Genomic DNA, 16,137 nt, shown 5'->3' with positions numbered 1-16,137 from the left:
CATTACCTTATACCTACTCTGCATATATTTTGTATGTACCTAGTTATTTATATGTTTCCCTCATTAGAATGTAAGTTCCTTTAGTTTAGGGCCTGCTTTTGGCTTTCCACTCCTCAGAGGGTCTGCCACATAATAATCATCTAATCGATGCTTGTTGGTTTTTTAACTTCCTGCCTCTTCCTTCCAGGTTTCAGAACCAGTATGCTCCAAACCCACAGACTTGCCCTTTGAGGGGGGGTGGCGTTCACAGCAGAAGCTACAAGCACAGAAGCTAAGAAAAGCAATGCAACATTTTCAGTCTCTTAATGCCAGAAAGAGAAACTTGTAGCTTCCCTAGAATGGATCTTTGAGTGAGTCACCTGCTCTCCTTAAGTACTCTACAAGTATGCAAAGGAACCAAGAAAGATGATGTCTGACAAGGATGAGTTACATTGTTAATTAAATTGGCACTGGAGAATTTACTAGCTTTAATTAGTGTAAAATAAGTCCCAGACAGAAAGATAGTTATTAAAGCATGCTAATCAGATTAAAGATGAAGTACTAATTTTATGGGCTGCTTGGAGTAAAAGCATTGCCAGCTTGAAGCTGGAAACATCCCGAACTTGATTTGTTTAAAAAAAAAGTGCTATTGAAATCACTTCTATTTCATTAAAATTACTCATTAATCAAATTACTGATGGCTGTGATCTTTAATTCTTCCAGATCTACATCCCACCCCCGCCCCACCCCCTCAAACTGGAATCCTTAATAGATGGAGGCATGATTTCTTGTGGCTAACACTTTCCGTTTATTTATTTATTTTTTGAGCTTGTTTTGGCTAGCCTTCAGATGGGAGACATTGAGTCTTACCCAAAGATACATAGTGGAAGTCTTTCCAGAATTGAAGGACTAGGGAGAGCCATGGCGTCCTCTTTGCTTCAGGCATATTACAGATTCTTACTAAAGAAATGTCAAATATCTAGACAGCAGTGTCAGGTCACTCAAAGGGACTTTCAGGAGATTGACTACAGAACAAGTGGTGAGAATGACGAAGTAGAAAATGACAAATGTATCGGCAACCCACTCTTATTCTCACATTTCAGAGAAGGGCTAGAAGAATCTCCAGATTGAGCCTCCCAGGGACACATCCACACCATGCAGTGGTATTGGAATAGGATTCCAATAGCAAACTCACCCAGAAAATCCCATGCAATTTCTAATTTATTTTAAAGAAATTCTCATTTGTTGTGGTATTGTGGATTTATAAGAATGCTTTTCAATCAGCCAATCAATCACCTACTAAGCATATCTTAAATAAATGCTATGTACCAGACTCTATGCTAAACACTAAGGACATATATTTTAAAAAGTAAAAACTGCCATCAAGAAGCTAACATTCTTGATGGGGGATATGACATATGTGTACACAGGTTTACACAGGGGCATGCTAGAGTCAGCTTGTATCAGCTCTCATTTTCAACGTGAGCATATATAACTTGGAAATAGACAAATACTGATAACTGATAAAGAAAGAACTGATAAATAGAACATATAGTATGATTTTATGTTTATCTATCTACTATATCTATCTATCTATACATATATATTAGCTAAATATATATATGTATAGGTAGATATCTACCCATCTATCTTATCTATCTATATACCTATATATATATGGCAAATCTATATGTATAGGTAGATTTCTTATCTTTTATCTTATCTTATCTTATCTATATCTGTGTATCTATGTATGTATGTATCTATCTATCTATCTATCTATCATCTATCTATGTATCTCTGCATCAGAGAGCACAGCTCCAATGGTCTGGCCACATCATTCGAATGCAAAATGTACTCTTGCCAAAAAGACTGTTTTATGGAAAACTCACACAGGGCAAGTGCTACACGGTGGTCAGAAGAAGAGATACAAAGACACTCTCAAAGTCTCTCTTAAGAATTTTGGAATTAATTGTATGGCATGGGAGACACTGGCACAGGACCACCCATCATGACATGCCCACATCAGAGAAGGCGCTGTGCTCTATGAGCAAAGCAGCACAGAAACAGCTCAAAGGAAATGCAGGATGAGCAAATTTAGAGTATCCACTCTAACTGTTCACATGGACCATTTATGCCCAACCTGTGGTAGAACATTCTGGGCCATTAATTGGTCTGATCAGCTGCAGTCAGACATGTTGAAACTTGACTCTATCATAGTGATGTCATTTTGGTTGTCTTTGAGAATGAACAACAATCTATCTATCTATCTATCTATCTATCTATCTATCTATCTATCTATCTATCTATCTATCTATCTATGTTGAATGGTGGCCTTCTCTAGTTCAGAGTGGGGAGGGAGGGAGGGAGACAGCTTAAAACTTGAAATGTAACAAAAATAAATGACAAACACTACAGTAATCAGGATTGCTTTATTGTTTTGGTTATTTTCCAAACTTTAGAAAGTGTTGAAGAAAATATTAGTAGAGCAGATTGCATTTAAAAGTATGTCACAACTTCCCCCATCCACACCCCTGAGAGCCTATTGTTAAATATCTACTGGTACATCTCTGAGTACTTACAATATAGAGGGGAAAGCATTGACTGCTGGAGGTGGGGGACTTACATCAGGAAAGGCTTCCTATGCAGAATGCCCTTGAGTTATGTTTTTAAGGAAACCAGGGATTCTAAGGGGCCAAGGTGAGTAAGAAGAACTTTCTAGGTATGGGAAATGACTGTGCAAAAAGCAAAGAGATGGCAGATGGAGTACTGGGTGTGATATCCAGCAAGTTGTCCAATATGGCTAGACCACAGAGTGTGAGGAGGAGAGACAAGTATGAAAAATATTTCTTTGCCTGTCTTTGACAATACTGGCTTTAAAACTATCATGGCTCTTCAATGCTCTTTGTTGACAAGTTTGAGTGGTTCTTTGGTTTAGTAGCTGGAGCAGAGGGCCTGAGTCTCTGAATTCTAGCAGCAATTATCAACCCTTCTACTCATTAGACACACAGTGTGGAAGAACTTATGTTATTTACATTTTTACATATGTATTGTTTCTACAAATAGATGTTTTGGCTATAGGCAAGCATTGTGGGATTATGGCATATCAGAGAGCAGATGCCAACCTAGAAGGAGACATGATGATTTTCAAAAATTGAGGGGGTGGAGGAAGGGTAGTGGATTCTTCAAAGCATAGACTGGTTTTCCTAACATTGAATCTTGGAAAAAATTCTAGAATAAATGGATTATAAGAACCAAGAAAGGATAGTGTTGATCATCAATAGTTAACATGGGTTTATCATGAAAATATGATCCCAATTTAATCTCATTTCACAGGGTTACTAGATCAGCAGGTGAGGAAAATTCTGTAGACCTAAGATAGATAATTTGAATTTTTATTCAGGCTTCTGACAAACTTTCAGATGGAAAGCTATGGCCCTGATGACAATATTATGATACTGCAGGTCTCAGTGCCAACCTTTGACCCTTACTAGCTAGTTTTTTGGCCATGGGCAAATCACTTAATCTCTCTGAGTCTCAGATTTCTTGATCTATCAAAGTCTGATATTAATACATGGCAACCAGTGTTACATAGCTGATAGAGAGTCAACCTTGGAGTCAGAAAGATCTGGGTTCAAGTCCTTCTTATACATAATGGTAACGAGCAAGTCACCTAAGACAATAAATGACAGGTGAGTTGTTCATCTGCCCCAATGTCAAGGGATTCCGAAAAGGATGCTTCCCACAATGATGGAATCACAAGTCTGGCACAAAGTAGCTAGACAATCTGCTTACCAGTGTTGTGCTGAGGCTAAGAGAAAATGACAAAGTGCTATGTAAAGCCCTATGCAAAATAAATCACTATATAAATTATTATTAATAATTGTCATTATAATCATTCTGATTTGAAATATTAGACTCAGGGATTAATCGATTAATAACAATTTATGGAATACCAAAGTGGTGTATTAGATAGAACACTGTGCCTGGAGTCAGGAAGTTTCCATATCTGTCAAATGAGCTGGAGAAGGAAAGGGCAAACCAGCTTCAGTGTCTTTGCCAAGAAAACCTCAAACTAGGTCACAGAAACTCAGATGTGACTGAAACGACTGAACTGAAGCAGAAAAAACTTCTAGTTAAGTGAACTGGACCTTTGTCTGTAGCCTAGTTCTTAGAAAGTTTTTTAAAACTTGATTGAATTTTAAAAAATCAGTTTAGTGCTATGAGCCAGGAACTATGCTATGCATTGTAGGTACAAACATAAAAGTGAAATACTTCTTTCCTTCCAAGAGCCTAATTCTAATAGGGATAGATAGTACATATATGACAGTGGTGATCAGAGAAGGAAATCACAGGAAATGAGAGTTGTTAGAAGGCAATCAATTGACATACCTTTGCAGGAACAGTCTCACTATGTCAGTACTGGTAGAATTAATCCACTCAGATTTGGAACTTCCACATTAGGACTGAGATTTCTTGAGTATCCGAGTGAGCAAAAACTCAAGTAGCCCACAGTATCTATATAGTTGTCTGAAAAGATCCTTTTAGACCATATTCCAGATCCCATATAGTCATCCATTCCATTCATCTTGCCATCCAACTGCGTATTTGCCCCCTCTCCTAAACAGATGCATCTGCTTTTAAATTCTTGCTCTGATTTCATTAATCCAAAGAATAATACCACCCCTTTTTTGTGGTGGTTCAATTAAGTAGAAGAAGAAGCAGGACACTGGAAGTATTTGGATAGCTAGGACAGATAGCTGGGTGGGATGTGAACCATGATACTCCAATGAAAATATACATGAGATGCATACTAAAGTTGAGAGTGACAAAGCTGATACATTGGATGAAAGAATTGCCACCCATGCTACGATGTTATGCAAGGATTGTTGTGTCTGAAATCAGAAGACCTAGGTAAAAAACCATGTTATGAATAAATATAAATAAGTGAATACAGAAATAAACACCTATGTATTTATTTATTACTTGTTTAACCCAGAGTAAAGTCAAATCCCTCCTCCATTTTCAATTTCCTCATCCACAAAATGGGGATAATAAGCCTTATGCTTCCAACCTCACAAGGGTGAGCCAAAAATGTTGTAAACCTTAAAATGCTTTATCAACATATCATTATCTACCCTCCAAAGTGTCAGCTTTGAATAGGAAGCAATCGGATGTCTATCTTCTACATTCCATTCAATTCAAAACAACTTTTATTAACCACTTACTATGCACAGGACACTGAGTTAGCCATTGGGGATACAGTGATGAATAATGTACAGTCTCCTTCCTCAAGGAGCTTATAATCTAGTAGGTGATATAATACATTCACACAAATAACTCGAAGGCAAATTTGAATGTGACAAGGATGTAGGAGAGATACAGGCAGTGTGCTGTGCATTCCGAGAAATAATTTCATTGAATCGTATGCAGCACATATCTCAGTATCAAATCATCTCCTAAATACTTTTCAGCTTTGATGGCTTTCATTCAGCTCAGACATAGAAACCACTTTTACTTCTGAATATAGAGCAGATAAATGGAAATTTTTTCCTTGTTTTTTTCTTCCCCCACTACTTTTCCCCTCCCGTTCTGTACCATTTCCAGTTGTCTCAGAATGGAATGATAATGACAATCCATTTTTTTCAATGTGTGTGTTTACATACATACATACATATACACATATATATTTCTTGAATTTTATGCCACTTTCATGATATTCATAAGGTTGTAAACAATGAAGAACCCTAATGGAACTTCAGTGTGAAAATAAATAAGGCCTGAGCAAAACTTTTAGGGGATATTCAATTATAAACTAGACAAAAATGGTGTAGTTCAGATAATCTGGGGCATCTTTCATTTGGCATTCACTTATTTGCAATTGCTGTTCTTTTGGTACAAACTTATTGTAAGAATGGATTTTCCTTCAGAGTTCCAAATGATGGGGGAATAGTGAGAAAGAAATTAGTTTTAAGCACCCAGTGTTATGACCATTTGAAATACAATTATTTCAAAGTGGAAATTTTATTGCCAATTTCCTGACATAAATTTTAGCTAAAATGGTGTCAGTCAGTCTGCTAAGGTAAATTAGTTGAAAACAATGCTATGTGACTCAGTATGAATTATGCTGGGAAAAAACAATCTATTCACCAGGAAAGAAATGTCCTTTGGTGTTTATATATGAAGCTCAAAACTGAATGACTTAACCCCTACTCTGTGTACTTTCAAAGCTAAAATTTCTTTTGGCATTTAGGTATTTCTTGGGTGTGGAGACTACCTTCACCAATGTACATATCAAACTTTCCATATATTCTTGATTTTTAGGACCCTTTTCTATCCTTTCTCATAAAAAGATCCATGGAGCTTCTATCAAACATGCCAGAGACTTCCTATTACTCTTTTCACAGAGTTGTCTCTTCTCTCTCAGTTTGCCTTCTTTTCAGGTCTCATATATATTCTCTTAAGGCAAGGTTTCATTCCTATTTCTGATAAATATAAGTGTTACGTGAACCTGGGAAAATCAGTTATCCTTTCAGAACCCCAGACACCTTTCTAAGACACCATGCTACAGAAAAAATTGTCCATATGTACAGGTAAAGGAAGTTCCCATATTGAGAGTGGTCATGCCATTGAAATCATAGGTCCAGTTCAATATTAAGAATATATATTCATTTCAATCCAATTGCCTTGGACATTTATTAAGCGTGTGAAAGTCATTATGCTGGGCATTGGAAATATAAAGACAACCATGGGAAAAAAATTCCTACCCTCATGGCACATATATTCTACTTGGAGATAATAATGAAACCAATAATATTAATACTAATAATAACTAATCATTATGATGGTGATGATGATTGCTAGTATTTGCATAATACTTTGTGGCTTACAAAGTACTTTGCATGTGTTATCTCCTAGGATACTCACAAAAACTCTATCAGGTAGGTACTTCCATTATTACCATTTTGCAAATGAAGAAATTAAGGCTTAGAGAGGTTAAGTGACTTGCCCAAGGTCACACTACTAGCAAGTGTCTTTATCAGAATTGAACTCAGGTCCCATACTTTATCCCTTGCATGACAACATGTAAACTCATAGGAAATCAAAGGTAATTTAGGGAAGAGGAGTGCAGGGATAACTAGAGCTATCGTGAAAAGATTCCCAGCAAGGTTGCACCTGCTAGCCATAATGTCCTTTAAACACTTTAGCAACATGACTTATACTTGACGATTTGCTATTTCCTGTTTATAGCCTTTCGGAATCATTACATTAGGCTTTGTATTAACTTTAATTTTATTTGCAATTGATAATTTTTAGTTTTATGAGACCAAGGGCTTCAGAATTCATATACTATAGCATCACTGAGGAAGATGGTGCTAAAGATAAAAATTTTCAAAGTGGCATAAAATTTAGAATCATTGAAAGCCACGAGCAATTGTTCAAAGGCAATCTAGCTCAGTTCCTTCTTGTTCACCCCTGTCCATTCTTTTTACCATTTGACCAAGAGAATTATTTAGAGGAGCTAATTGTCTTGCTATATGTCAATCAATTAATCAGTAATCATTTATTAAGTGTTGACTTTTTTTTTGGTCAGTCATTATGCTAATTTATTAAAATTACAAAAGAAAGCAAAACAGTCCCTGCTTTACTATCTCTTTGTCTACACACACAGAGATAGTGGTATAGGTATATAGATATTTATATTGAGAGAGAGAGTAAGGGAGACAGGGAAAGACAGAGATAGAGACACAGGGAAGACATTAGAGCAGGAATGGAAAAATCACATGGTAGAGTTTATTAAGGGATGAGGTTTCACAGACTTGGAAAAGAAGGCCTGTTGAGATGGGGCTAGGACTCAGTTGCGGGAGACCTGTGGCCTCAAGGTCACATATGGCCCTCTAGGTTCTTGGGTGTGGCCCTTTGGCTGAATCCAGACTTTACAGAAGAAATCCCCTTAATAAAAGGATTTGTTCTATACAACTTGACTCAGTCAAAAGGCCACACCCAATGACCTAGAAGGCCACGTGTGGCCTAGAGGTCACAAGTTCTCCATCCCTGTGCTAGTTAAAAAACAAACAAACAAAAACCAATACAACAACAATAGGAAAACCCAATGAGAAACAATTTCAGGGTAAACTAAGGTTGTGGTGAGAGAAGAATATGGGTAGGGCATCATGTACAGATGACTTCAAAGACCTTTAAAGACAAAATATCATTAAGGCATAGTAGTGGAGGAAATGTCAGACAAGAGTAAGGACCAGAATCATCCTTTCTCCTGACCTCATGAATAGGATAAATTAGAAGAATGAGTGCTCATCAGTGGAACATTGAAAGGGAAGTGGGATCCTTATGAGTTGGAGCCAGATTTTGGTTAAAGCAAGAAATTGTAAGGACTATTGTTTGAAAAGTTCAGGGAGGTAAGGGAATTTGTTAAGAACAGAAGTTCCAGAGGAAGCAATGGGATGGCCTAATGCAGATTAGGCCAACTAGGTAGAGTTGGTCATCAGGAGTGGGCATAAGAATGACTAGAAGAGGAAGAAGAGCTCAGGAAGAGGTTGTACCAGCATGGCACTTGCACTTTCAGTGGAGAGATTAGGCTTGGGTAGGATATTCGACTCTCCACAGGCAAAATGTAGAGTCTATCTCCCTTGGAATTCAAAATAGAATTTGGAAAAGGTATTGGTAAGTGTCTTGGAGAATTCTCGCTCCCAATGAAGCTACTTAGGCTTTCCTTTAATGGTGGAATAGGTCTTCACATTTTCTGATCATGAAGTCAGGCATTCTGAAATAAAAATCTAGTTTAATGGCTATGTTGGTGTGTGTGTGTGTGTGTGTATGAGAGAGATGCTCATATATATTTTAGATTATAAATGATTAAAATAATAACTTTTGTCATATAATGGCATCTATCAGTAGGAGAATTTAATGATTCTCACCATCAATAGAAAATCATTTTATCAATTTTTTATTATATAGATCAATTTCATGATATTAACAAATTATTTTGGGTAATGGATTATCGCATCACTTTCCTTGATATCAACACTTACTGAATTAGTCAACAAAATTATCTCTGTGTTTAAGTCTGAAATGGAAAATGAAAAATGATGGTATATACTTTAAAGCCAGAGTCAAGGTTCAATTTTTTCCACTCTATCAAATGCTCAATATTTCAAATACAGAGGAAGCTTATATTCCCTACAACGCAACTGGTTTGTGACAGTAAAATGAAGTCTTTTGTAGGAAAAAATAAGTTTTCATCAAGGATTCCCTCAATGTTCTCATAGACCATTCCTGTAGAAATGTTATAGTTATAACAGCTTGTATTTATATAGTACTTTATGATTTCCAAAGTACTTTATATACTTTGTCATATGATCCTCACAATAATCTGTTAATTGTGTTGTTATTTCATTTTACAGATTGGGATACTGAGGCTGAGATGTTAATACATAAGGTCATAGAGGTAAAAAGCATCTGAAAGAGGATTCAAACTCAGATTTTCCTGACTTTAAATCCATTATCCCATCCACTTCACCACTCAAATGTCAGGTGAGACCCCAGTTTCTGCTTATAACCATGTCACAACGCCTTCTCATTTCAACCACCCTTGGGTAACAATATCATAGTTAACAACTAACACTTTTGAACCAAGAGGCACAGAATGATCTGTTCTTCCCCGAATCAACCAAAAAAACACATCTATTAAATGCCTGCTCTGTATCAGGAACTATGCAAAGAGCCACAGACAGAAATATAAAAGTGATACTGGCCCTGCCCTCAAGGATTTTGCATTTTACTGAGCTGAGACAGTGATTCCAAGGGCAAGAGGAGGGAGAGTGTTCTAGGCATGGGAGACAGCCTATGCAAAGACACAGAAATAAGAAATGGAGCATTTTATATAAGGAATAGCAAGTTGATCAGTTGGCAGTAATGAAGAATGTGTGAGGAGAAGTGATAGAAAATAAACTAGGAAAACAAGGCTGGAGCCAGCCTGTGAAGGACGACCCTCTCAAAGCAGCTGGAAGAAAGTGATGTAACCTGAGAACATCATTGTAGGTGTCTGTATTTTATTTGAATGTTTCTTTGCATTTTATGTTACTTGATACTACTAATATATTACATGGCCATTTACAGCTATTTTAGCAAAGTCTATAAATTTGTAGTTTGAGATTGAAAGAGGGAAAGCTTTTCTCATGGAAAAAGAGTTTTCCACAGTTTTTTCCTGGAGTTAGGACTAAAGCAACCACAAAGAAAACTTAATTTTGGAAATTGATGAGAATATTACAGAGGTCTTTGACTCTAGAGATTAAGATGAGATGTGTATAGCAGAGGGAGGGGTGGTAATGTTTATTGGGTTAGAGAGGTTTCCATTTTCTCACACCTCTTAGGGTTTGCTTACACATCCACTTTGATGTCAAGGACTATTCTTTTCTATTTGTATCCTCAGTGCCTCAACTGACTTAATTGGTGGGAAAAGCTTTCTAGTGTGGAATATATGAAGTTCATTTGGAGCTAAGAGTCTAGGATGGTTGTCTGGAATTATATGCTGAAGAAACTTTCTAGTGTGGAATATATGAAGTTCATTTGGAGCTAAGAGTCTAGGATGGTTGTCTGGAATTATATGCTGAAGAAAAGGACTGGCATTTAGATTATGGAAGAAATTTTTGCAGTATTGTTTTCTGGGAGTGCCAAAGCCTAGAAAGAAACCTTTGACTTCCTTTGACTTTCCTCTCATCAATGAATTGTCGTGTCTGCTGATTCAGTCCAGTCTCAGCTCTGTTCCAATCCTAACACACACTCTCATCTTATTCTTGGTCTATGAACTTATTGGCATTCTTCTTAGTCTAGTTCTCCATCTCCCGTCTGGAATCTCAAGATCACTGAAACCCCCACACAAACTTTCTCAGAAGTCCATGAAAAATCTTCATCATATTAGAGGGGTTTCCAAAGCCTCTGTGATCCTGGTTTGCAGCAACCCAAGACTACATTCAGGACATATTTTTGGATTGATTTATATGTTTCTGTTGAACTAAAAATTTCTCCTTATAGTCCAATTACTTTACAATTCTTACAAAAAACTTTGTCAAACCAAAAAGGAATTTTTATTTTGTGGGATACAGCTTTCAGGCAGTCTTGCGGCCAGTGTCTACAGATCTGGGAGTGCTGGTACCTGGTAGACTTGGCACGCAGAAAGGCAGCACATGTCTTCTGTACTGCATTCTTTTTTCTTATTCAGGAAAAGCAACATTTAAAAACCTGTCTGTTCAAAATCATCTTTAAAAAAAAACCTTAGAATACTAGAACAGAATGCCTTTATAGTTATGTGGGTCTGCAGGATGATTTTTTTTCTATATACATTTGTTTATCTTTCCCATCTTAAGTATCATTAAATATTTTTTACCCCACAATGAACATTTGGAACTAAGTGATAATTGGACCATTATTGTTGACGAGAAGAGATCAATATAAAAACACTAGTGGATCTGTTCCATTTCCTATGTGCTCATAGGCTCCATCTGTCAGGTTTTTGGGACCTCTGGCACATACATACCTAAGAAAATAGGGAAGGGCATAGCAGGTGTTGTTTAGCTCACAGCTGTCACTGAGCTCTTGAAAATAGCATCATCACTATTCAACTCCTTTGGTGTGTGCTACACCCAAAGTCTCCCATGTACTTGCCATCTAGTCTCCTGCAAAATGTCTGAGAATTCAACTGCCTTTGCCAGATAAACATTCTTTATCTTTGCCAAGCAGAGAGAGATGATAGCTAGGGAGAGTAGTTGTTTGGAGTATAAGCTTTCTTGCAAAACACTGAGGAAGAAGATAATGGAAATACATGATTAGTATCACCTAACAAATATGTTAATACTTCAGTATTTCCATGATGTTACTGATATGGGAAGGATTGGGAGGATTTCTTCTTCCACCACAGGGCAAAAGCTTCCATGCCTTCTTTCTCCTTTTTATCTTTCAGCCACACTCTTTGAATTTCACTCTAGCATCATCATCCCTCTTTCAAACCATCCCTTTCCCCACCCTCCACTTCCTCAGGGAAACTCATCACCAGAAAATTCATCAGCTTTGGTATCCACATCTTATCAGAACCCTCAGTAGCCTCTGCCCTATTGATCGGTGGACTGGAGGGCAAAGGAAGAGACCAAAGCAAAACAAAACAAACAAAATCAAAACCAAAACATAAAAATCCTCCTCCCAAATTCTCTATACAAGGACATTGCAGAAATCTAGAAAACTTTTCATTTCCCCATAACTGCACTCTTTGGATCCCAGTTCATGATATATTATCATGCCCTTGGTCCTGTTAACTTCTCCCTACCCCATCCCCTTTTAGCTATCTCTTTGTGTGTTGTCTTCCCCATTAGACTGTAAGATCTCCAAGGGCAGGCACTGTATTTTTCTTAGTCGTATTTCTAATGCTTAGCACAGTGCCTGACACAGGTAAATGCTTAATAATGTTTATTGTATTGCATTATGTTTTTATGATTATTGTCTATTTTCATAAATTCTTCATAGAGAATCTATCCAATATACTGGAGGTCTTCCTATGTTTCTCTTATGGTGATTAAAATATATCTTATTGTTCACTATTTCCAAGAATACAAATAACACAGCACAGGGGAAGACAGACATACACATAGGAAAACCTACCCAGGTAACCAGAGCCTCCTGAGGTATACTTCTCTCTTTACACAGAGGTCTTCCTTAGTACTTCTGTGAATTAAACCATATTTATCTCTAATTCATTTGACAAGGACTTTGGCAGTGAGGGCTTTCTTTTCTGGGTCTTAAGTTTCTTTTGTTGGTGAAGACAGTGGAATGTGGAGGGTTGAGGGTGGAGAGCAGAGATTGATTCCCATCCTAGAATTCATTATGCCACCAAACTTAAATGCTTATACTGCAAACTACTACTCTCCCTTGCTAACATCTCTCTCTGCTTTTTCCTCTTACAAAATAGTTGGCTCTTTAATATGAGGATCTGTTTAGAAACACCTATGTGTATTCAGGAACTTGGAATTCTATTATAGTATGACCTCAAAGTGAGAGAGATCTGCTGAACTGATTAGGGTAATTGGCAATAGCAACTGCTTTCTTGACTGTGATAACTTCATCATACCTTGTTTTATTGTGCTTTGCAGATTTTGAGGGTTTTTTTGTCTGTGTTTTTTTTTTTATTTTACAGATTTAAGGTTCATGGTGACCCTATGTTGAACAAGTCTATCAGTGCAATTTTTCCAACAGCATGTGCTCACATCATGTCTATGTGTCACATTTTGGTAATTCTTGCAAAATTTTAAATTTTTCAACATTATTATAACTGATATGGAGATCTGTGATCAGTAGTCTTTGATGTTATTAATGTAGTTGTTTTGGGGTGTCATTAACTTTGAACTCAATAAAGGCGGACCTCCCTATTTCCTGAGGCACAAAGATATTGATATTAGCCCAATTAATAACCCTACTATTCCCCTTAAGTGGTCAAGTGTAGGAAAGTCAATTGATGTGAAAAATTTCACTGTCTTATTTTAAGACATTGCCACAACCACTTTAGCAACCACCACCCTGATCAGTTAGCAGGCAAGACCCATCAGCAGCAAAAAAGATTATAACTTGGTGAGGGCTCAGATGATGGTTAGGAGTTTTTAGCAATAAATAAATATTTTAATTAAGGTATGCACATTTTTTAGACATCATACTATGGTGCACTTAATAGACTACACTGTAGTGTAAACAGAACTTTTATATGCAATAGGAAACAAAAAACTTTGTGTGACTCACTTTATTGTGATATCTGCTTTCTTGCAGTGGTCTGGAACTGGACCTGCAATATCTCCAAGGTATGCCAGTAAACACTTTTGGAATAATATGACTTCATAGGATCACAAACTAAGAGCTTATAGGGACCTTAAAGGTCATATAGTGAAATTTCACTTAGTAGACAAGGAAACTGAGGCAGAAAGAGGTTAAGTAACGTTCCCAAAATTACACAGGCAGTGACCAAGGCGAGATTTTAACTAAGATATTTCATCTCTAAAATTAGTGCACATTCCATTGTACATCTTGGCTTATTGGAATCAGGGGTTAAGCTACCTCTCCAAGATTTTATTTTCTTCAAGTGCTTTTTACTATTTCATTAGGTGTTTAAAAGAGTCAGGGGAAGGTAGGTCTCCAATTCATTGGGTACATCCTCTATAAAGAATTTATGAAAATAAATGAACAACAGTCACAAATATTTTAATACTGATATATTTGTGAGGTGATACTTATCATATATTTCCATTATCTTCCTCCACGGAGATTTTCAAGAAAGCTTGTACTCCGAGATAGTACTGTGCCTGGCTCTCATCTCTTTCTGCTTGGCAAAGAGGTTGACCGTTTACTGACAAAGGTGTTTTCTGAACTCTCAGAGTCCTCATTGTGGTAACTTTTCTATTGGTTAAGTTCTTTTTGGAAATAGTAATATTGATTGGAATATATCTTTTTTTTGGTTCCATATCTTTATCTGCTTTCGTTTTTAGGAGTTTGTTCAAATGGACAATGTTGAATTTACTGGCGTGTGTCAGGCTTTCAAATTCATTTGAGTGGACCAGAAGAAAAAACAGGATAGTAACAAGAAAAAAAAAAAAACTTTGGTAGAAATTGAAACCAAAACCTACAGGAAGGAAAATAGTATTTCTTCAGGCTTACAGAAACCCCTCCTCATCAGACATATTATTTTAAAGTTTTTAGCTTCTGAAAGAGGACAGATGAAAATGCTGAGATTGGTGAATGGAAGGATTTTTGGAACCTATCTGCAAACCTGGGGTCATGTACATTATTTAAATAGACTTCTATTCCCAACTTGTTTCTTTCTCTCTTTTTAAAATAACTGTTGACATTTTTGGTTTTCTGGCTCAGCTACCATGAGAGAGAAAATGCCATTAGTCCTCTTGAGCAATAGCTTTGCTATTGTCCCCACAACTCATTCCTGTCCTGCTTCCATAATTCTTACATGGAGCAGTGAAGGATAACCCTTCCTCTTTCGTGACAGCTATATATTTTACTGGGCAAGCGGAATGTTTTAGTCAAAGCTAGCGGTGCTCTAGAGACACTTATCTAGCTAATTGTTCTAAGAACTGAATGGATTTTTCTCTTTGATTTTCAAATCTCAAGGAAACTCAACTCACAGCTTTTCCAATAATGGAAAAGATAAAATAAAAGTCAGGGTATGAAAAGTGCTAGTACTGTAGCAGGGCTTTATTGGGCCATAATTAGGACCTGTAATCTGCATCTGATTTCTTTTCAGTGTATATCCTGGTAACCCGGTAAAATGATCTTTTGTATTTTTATTCTTTATATATCTTCAATTCTTTAAAAGATCCCAATTTCATCTAGAAAAGGCTATTCTTTCCATAGCAGGATTTTCTAGTCTTATTGTCATGGCCCCTTTGACAATTTGGTGAAACTTATGGACTCCTTACACAAAAGAATAATTTTTAGATGCATAAAATAAAATGTATATGGGTACAAAAAAACAACTATGTTGAAGATACAATTATCAAATATTTCTTTAAGTTCTTAGGCAATGGGTTAAAAATCTCTACTCTACACTAATGCTTATTGCAACACCATTTCCTCATGTCTTAGTAAATGATCTCTTCAAAACAGTGAACAAAAAAAAAAAATCCATCACTTGTTGACCAAATTTCTGATGATCAGTCTCACTTGGATTGGTCTATCGTCATGCTTTTTCTAGCTGGGTGGGACCAGTAGGAGCTTTTTTTGCTTGCATAGCTTCTATGAACTTCAGATTCATACCACATGAGTTTCTTGGAATGATTATGGTTATGGAAATAGGTAGGGTTAACCTGAAGAGGTGAAGACTTAGGAAGAATATGAGAGCTGCCTTCAATTATCTGAAGGACATTCACGTGGAAGAGGGAATGGCCCAGGAGGGCAGAACTAGTTCCTGTGAGAGGTAGTTAAGGTGATCCAATGAAAAGAGCACTAGCTATGAAGTTAGAGAATCTGATTTCAGATCCTGCCTCTGGAGCATGTAGGACATTGGGCAAATCACTTAACCTCTCTGTGTCTCAGTTTCCTTATTTGTAAAATGAGAGAATCTTGTGCAGCTCCATGTTGATATTCTGAGTTATTTAT

Source organism: Petaurus breviceps, unplaced genomic scaffold (genome assembly GCF_028583685.1).
Source record: "Petaurus breviceps papuanus isolate PSGF00001 unplaced genomic scaffold, PetGlider_PUasm1.0 126, whole genome shotgun sequence".
NCBI classification, from domain to species: Eukaryota; Metazoa; Chordata; class Mammalia; order Diprotodontia; family Petauridae; genus Petaurus; species Petaurus breviceps.
The sequence above is the reverse complement of the archived record's forward strand: the minus strand, read 5'-3'. Positions refer to the sequence as shown.